Here is a 7,217-nt window from a genome sequence, read left to right as displayed (position 1 = left end):
TGTTTTTGTTTTTTTTTTTTTAATATGGCAAACCTAAGGAAAAGAAAAACAAAATGAGAAACAAACAGAAAAAAAGAGAAACATTGCTATATTAAGAGGCTTGAATTCACATTAATCTTGGATAAAATTCTGAAAGGCTCTTGTGTCAATTGTACAATAATTTTTAAAAATTTCTTATATATGAAAATTTCAAACAGGGTAAACAGCATAACTCCTCCATCCTTTTATAATCACCTGTAAAAAGAAACTAGCAAAATCTAAGTCTTAACACAAGTAATGATTTTAAAACATAATCCTAGTAGCTTCAAGATATGAACCACTTATCTCCAGACATGTGCTTTTACAGTACTGGGATATAAAGAGTAGAAAAAATGGTCTAAGAATAGAGCTGGAACCCAGAGCTTTCTCATTGCCATGTTAGCACCAGCTAACAGGAAGGGCTGCTACTGCATCTTCTGAGCCTTACACTCTTCTTAATGCAGAAATACACTTTAAACAGGAAAAGGGAAAAAATCACTGACTACAGCATTCTTAGTGAACTGTGGGTTCAAGCCTTTTTCAGATGAGAATCCCACTGAAAAAGAACCATAACCAGTACAAGAGTTTGCAGAGGGTCACTTCCAAAAATGTGCTGGGGATTAAAAAAAAAATTCACTAAAGTTATTTAAAGAACCATAGCTAAAAAACTGTAGAGGTGATCAGAATATTCCACATGGATCACACCCTTCAAAGAACTGCCATGAGGGAGGACAGGAACCAGGTAACTACTAGCTGTTAAGTATTGGCAAGGAAGCAGATCCCTCAGTCACAAACCAGCAGATGCACAGCCAGAGGCAAGTTCTGGCCTCCGTGATGGGGACCTTCACTATTTCAAGTTGCCAGGACAGTTTCTCCTCAGTATTTTCCAACTCAGTTTTTGCACTCCCCAGAATTCACTACTCATGCCAGATCTTCCTCCTTCCATGGCCATTTTCAAATTCCTGATTTACACAGCCCAAAGCAGATAGAGAAGCTACCACACTGAAGGTGTCTGAAACAGCCTGAAATCACACGTCTTTAGAGGCTTAACAGCAGCAAAGAATAACAGGTTTTTGTTTCGTTCTGTTTTTCTTCTCTTATCTTTTCCTGTATACAAAGTAACTTCGCCTTAGGGAAAGTTGCTGATGGTAGCAACTGTCCTGGCACGCAGGTACTAGCCTTCAGCAGTCTGGAGAATAAAAAGTAGCTTCAGTAGCATAGTTTAGGATTTAAACAGCAAGCTGAAAGAAAAGGAGTCATACAACCAGAATATACCCAAGGTATTAGATATGCATTATTCTTCAAAATATTTTCTATCAAAAAGGATGCTACTTATCATCTAGAATTGAAGCTTGAAAGATTGACTACTTTCATGCTATATCATCAGCTCCAATAAAGGACAAAACCTCTTCCAGTTGATTTCTCGAATCCCTTTTGAATAACTAAATAATTCAGGCTTCCAAAAAGAAATAATCAAAAACAAAGAAAAACAAACTTTACATTACACCATGTATACATGCATATGTGCTGCACAATAAGAAGAAAAAGTAAAGTTGAACAAATCCACATATTTTTCTGGAGTATGTATCTATCAACACAGCATATTCTTATATAAGTTTCATTATTTATAACAACTCTCTATGTCCTCGACAATATAATCTACTTCAGTTCTTGAGCTGTATTTTTATCAGCTTTGATCTGTGTTCTCAAAGGTTCCAAGCAGTGACATACCATCTTCAATAAGAAAGGCCCACAGCTAGAAATTCTTTGGAGAGACCTCTATAGGCCAATCCAATAGCAACCTCTCATCAGAGACAAAGTCTGTTGGGGAGTTAGCTCTCACTGAATGATTCCTACGTCACTTCAATTCAAACAGGCTTGAATTGACCTAAACAGATTAATCATCAGCTTTTAGAACAAGAATTTAATTTGTCCTTCCACAGCCTGAGTGGATGTCTAAATCCTCTTCATTCCTTTAAAGACTTCAAGCATCATCATTTCCTCAAGCTTTTCACATACGCCCCTTCTCAAAACAAAATTCAACACTTCTGCCCCTCACCCACCTCTAAACCCCTGAAAAAATACATATACAAGGACATCTGTCAAGTCTGTCAAGAAGTTGAATCTATATTCTTAGCACAGAGTAACTACTACAGAAATGACTAATGCAAGCAAAAAACATCAGGCAGGAACTGTTTGTATCTCAGTGCCTCATGTAGTCATGAAGAAAAAACAAAATACACGTATTCAAGTGTATGAAAAAAAATCTCAAGTGCTAGCATTTCAATCTAAGTATTTCAAGTGTTTTTTAAATTGATTATCTCAGCCATTTCCAACTTTCTTGGGTTTGTGGTGTTGTTTAGCATGTTTATCCCTGAGGTGTTAGCACTGATTTTCACACAGTATCATTCCTTCAAATTTTCCACCTTCAACAATAACAAAAATAATCACTTAGGTAAGCAGCTTTTATTTACTTACTTACTTTTCTGCATCTAAGTACTACATTTTCTACACTCAGTGGCTCTACCTGCACCTTATACTGGAATACCTCCAGTACTGTCACTTTAGGAATTCAAACAGCCACACTATATCAGTTACTTGTATCCACCTCTGCCCAAACCACAACAGTATGTATTATCTACTATAGAACAATCTGCTTCCAAATTTGCAGAATGTCACTTCTTTTTGCTGCACACTTTGCAACACATTACAGGGCAGACTGAGAAAGGAAGAGGCTGTTTGCTGAGGAGACATTCTTGACCACAAAATGCCAGCAATGCTAGGAGCTGAAGCCACGGTCATGCTTTGTTTCAGCAGTCATTTCTAGCTGAAGCCCTTCTAAAGAAATCGTACAAATCCGGCCTACTTATGCAGCTTGTTAGGTAGCAAGATCACTGTCATGTGTTAGTGTACTTGAGGATCTAAGGAAAAGGTTATGTTTATTTTGGTTTAACTGCTCTCAGATGATGCCTCAAGTAGCATACAACTTAAATTAAATTAAACTTAAATCCAAACAGGTGAGTGTTTATATCACAAGCCAGAAGATAAATAATAAATAATTTCTTATGTTGCAGTGTTTTGGCCTCAAAAAGTATACAGAAAAATGGAACTCAAGCATTGCATCCAAAATAGTAAACTATTTCAAAATAATGACCATCAGCGAAAAAGATTACATTCTCCTCCACAACTTTACCTGTGGAAAAAGCCATAACAAATCCTAAAAAAGTTTGTACAACATTGTATATGAAGACATAGTGACATATACACATTTATATATTTACTTTCACATCAGTATTTGTATCGTGAGGGAAATCTAAGTAAACAGTTGTATCTAAGTTCAGCTTATAGGGCTGCATCCATACTTTCACTCTCAGAAGCAGTGTAAAATAGATTGTCCCACTGTATTGGGCAGAAATGAGTATCCAAAAAAAGCAAAAACCTTGGGGGGGAGGGTGGGGGAGGATGTGGAAGGATTTGGTCTCGTGTAAATAAAATTAATTCTTAATTCATTGTCATATCCTCCAACAAAGAGTAACCTAGACAAAAAACATTTCATGAATTTATACAAATGGGGAGACTGTTAAGAGTGACAACACAAAATAAAGCTTGGAAGACACTCGACTAATCAGTTTTACAAAAATAAGCATACAGTGTCCAAATAGCTATGTAGAAAAAAACATTACAAGGGAATCCATCTAGGCTTCTCTTCTAAGCAAATACGCCTTTGGCATGTGATTAACTGCAATTTGTTTTGCATGTCCTAAGTCTTAGAAGGGATCGCCCATCTTTCTTGCATATGATGTTTCTCACACACTCTCCAAAATGATTTTAAGATCCTTCTTCTCTCTCTCTTACGGAAGGAACTGCAATGAGGCAGAAGAACTAAAAGTGGCATAGCAGCTATTTTTGCTCTCAGAAATCAATAGCTATATAGCCCCGAAGTAAACAGGACAATACCAGCACAGAAAAGTATCCCATCATTTCCAGGACTCTTCCTCACATATTCCTGCATGTAATATTCTCAAAAACTATACCAACTGAAGCAGTCAGAACTCCACGATTTCCAAGTTGGAAAAATTTTCACAATGACACTGACTGGAAAATGTGTCTGGTCAAATGAATGTAAGCTGAAGTATGCATACAAAACAGCTTTTAATTAAACATGTGAATAAAAGGAAATAACTGAATATAGAAGCACTCTTTCTCACTAGTCCATACTCAAAAGTGACTCTCTTTTATTTTAAGAATGGTACTGATATTAGCCTTAAGAAAACTTTAGAAGTACATGGCAAGCCAATCTCACTTTCAGTGATGAGTTCAACAAACACAAGCAAGTTCAGGCTTGCTCTCAACTTCTGCTCAACCACATACAAGGTAAGTTTCAAATAAAGAGGGGGCAAGAACTAAGCAACTACCCTAAGACTTAACAAGGACAGACAAATCTATCAGGGAATTTCATCTTCCTATTGTATGAAACTGCATACAAACTGACAGGATTAGCAGGCTTAGAAAGTTGTAGATCATTAGAGATCTTTCCAAAAATCCACACAATGTAATCAACATAAAAAAACTCTACCGAGTGACCATTTTAAAATCATTACATAACCTTTGGAGCAGCACACATCAACAAAACTCATGGCAGTCATGCTACTACAAGAGTTTTGTATTTTTTGTTTTCCCAAAAGCAATGAAGATACCAAACATATCTCAACACTATGCCCGATTAGGAAATACTTGAAGTACATCCTCTGTCAAAATGTTTTCTTCTTGTTGGTTTTCAGTTTAACTTTTTTTTTTTTTTTTATTTCAGAATACCTCTCTTTCAGAGAAAAGTTCAGTCAACTTTGCTAGTTTGGAGCCAAACCTCGCTCTGCAAGAAATTCCAGTGAGGCAGCCCGCAGACAGCGTGCAGAAGCGTCTCTGGAGCGAGTAAGTGAATAAGAAGCCGAAGGTGGACCCGGCCGGGAGCACTGGGGCGAGTTGCTGCAACAACACCCGGTGCCGTTCCTCACTCTGTGCCTTCCCTGTATCAGCGAGGGCATCCGAGAGCCCCTCCGACTTTCTGCAACGTGAGTTTCATCCACTTCCCGGCAGAATTCCCAGGAATACGTGGGCAGCTACCGAAAAGCTTGCATCTAACTTCCCGAAAACTACTCATAAATAAACACACAGTGATAAAGCACAGCTCCTCGGTATGCCATTTACATACAGACCGTTAACATAACCGAGCTGAAAAGCAAAGGGGAGGCAAAGTGCTTCCTTCCTGAGAAAGCCCGGCTTCCGAGCCGTTCCCCGTCCCGGGGCGCCGCGCCTCGCTCCGAGCTGCCCGCTAACACGCAGCCCGCGGCGGTGCAGCGGGGGCGGCGAGGCCGGGACGCCAGCAGCCCCACTGCACCCAACCCAAGAGCTCCGCAGCGCCCAGCCCGGCCCGGAGCAGCTCGTGGTGGTGCTCAGCGAGCAGGCCTTTCTCGTACCGGGCACCGGCGCAGCCCTGGTCCCGAGAGCTCCGCGCACGCGGAGGACGATTTACCTCGGTGGACAAGAACACAGAGGGAAAGAAAGGAGATCAGCACTTCAGACCGCTTCGCCTTTCTTTTCTCACTGCTCGCGCCTTCCTTCCTGCTGCTTCCACGCCGCACCCCACCCCCGCGCTGCTCCCGGGCAAGCCGCGCCCGCGGCGCGGAGCTCGCAGCCGCCCTCCCTGCACTCCCTCTAGAAGCGGCCGCACCTGGGCGCGGGTGGGGAGCGCCACTCCGCGCGTGGGCCGTGGGGCGGGCCGCCTGTTTCTGAGGCCCAGCCAGCAGGCACGGGGCACCCTGCTGGCCCCGAGTGAGATGCAGCCTTAGCGCTGGTGGCATCGCTGTTGAGTGATCACTTGATTAAAAAATGGAATAAAACTGCTAGGTTTTAGGCACCACGTCTATCCTCCCCATTTCTAGCAACTCGCCCACATCTGTGAATTACCGCCCCGCTGCCGAAGCCAGCTGTATTACACGAAGTGCGACGGGGAAGTGCTTGCATGGCTCCAGTGGGCACAGTGTCTTCCTCCTCCTTATGCATCGCCTCTGAGTGTCCGTAACCAAACCCCGGGCACACCGCGGGGCTCCCAGCAGCTGAGATCCGACGCCTGCACTCTGCTGAGGCAGAAAGGCCGTGAGGAGCAGCAGAGGAAAGACCGATAATTAAAGCTGTCATTTAGGAGCCAGTAAACCTGAGTTCATCTGGCTGCTTCAAAGATTGCTCACTACATGCCAAACAGAGCCCCAGTAAACAGCCTTGCTTATTTTAAGACTTAAAAAGTGTTGGTGCCTGAGGGGCACCATGCAGTAAAATGAGTTTCGGGGATCATACACTGAATGTAAACAACTCTACAACACAATAAGAAGCTTTGAAGGTCAGCATTACAGAACCAATTCCATCAGTACTCAAGAACTTCTGAGATCCCTCTGCACCTCCTAGTTATTAATGCCTCAATACTGAAAAAGGTACCCAATTTTACCTCTTAAGCTTTAATTGTGAAAACAGTTTTTATGGCACGAAAGTCTGACCCTGGCACAAACTTTTTGGTTTGGTAGGTTTTTTTGTTTGTTTGTTTGTAGATAATCTGAAGAAGGTCATCATTTTCTCGATTAAGTTTTCACTAATGTTTTTGCTGTGCCTGGCACAATATCACTCCCAATTGTTTGCACATGTTTTCAAACATTACCACACATATATGATTCAGGTAACTCTTTTAGGTTTAGTCTTAAAGCCCTTTTTAGACATGGCCTTTCTGGATTGTAATCTAATTTCTCACAGACTCATCCAAGCACAGATTTGTGTTAAAATTTCCAGCTAAGCCTACTCAGAACAGTAAGAACATCAATGAATGGCAACTTAGAAAAGGAATTTTAACCACACAAATGTAAAATATTTGAAAGATTCAGATCTTGTTGACAAGAGACCTTCGTCCTTTGTCTGGCTTGCTGTGCCATGCTCATACTCAATTCATTAGCAGGTCATACTGGGCTGAATTTCTCTTTCCTGGCAGTCTTTGGCTATGGAGGTTGTTTGATACTCTTGAATACATCTCTTTTCTTCCAAGTCCTTCTATAAAGCCCACCTTTCTTCTCTGTCAGGGGACCAGTATAACTTATCCATGCAAGTGGGCCAGCAGCAGAGACTACAGATTAATGCCCCCTGATGTTTAAAATAGCTGT

Source organism: Cyrtonyx montezumae, unplaced genomic scaffold, assembly GCF_038088225.1.
Source record: "Cyrtonyx montezumae isolate F1298 unplaced genomic scaffold, pur_monq_1.0 scaffold_2, whole genome shotgun sequence".
NCBI lineage: Eukaryota > Metazoa > Chordata > Aves > Galliformes > Odontophoridae > Cyrtonyx > Cyrtonyx montezumae.
Note: the sequence above shows the minus strand (reverse complement) of the source record.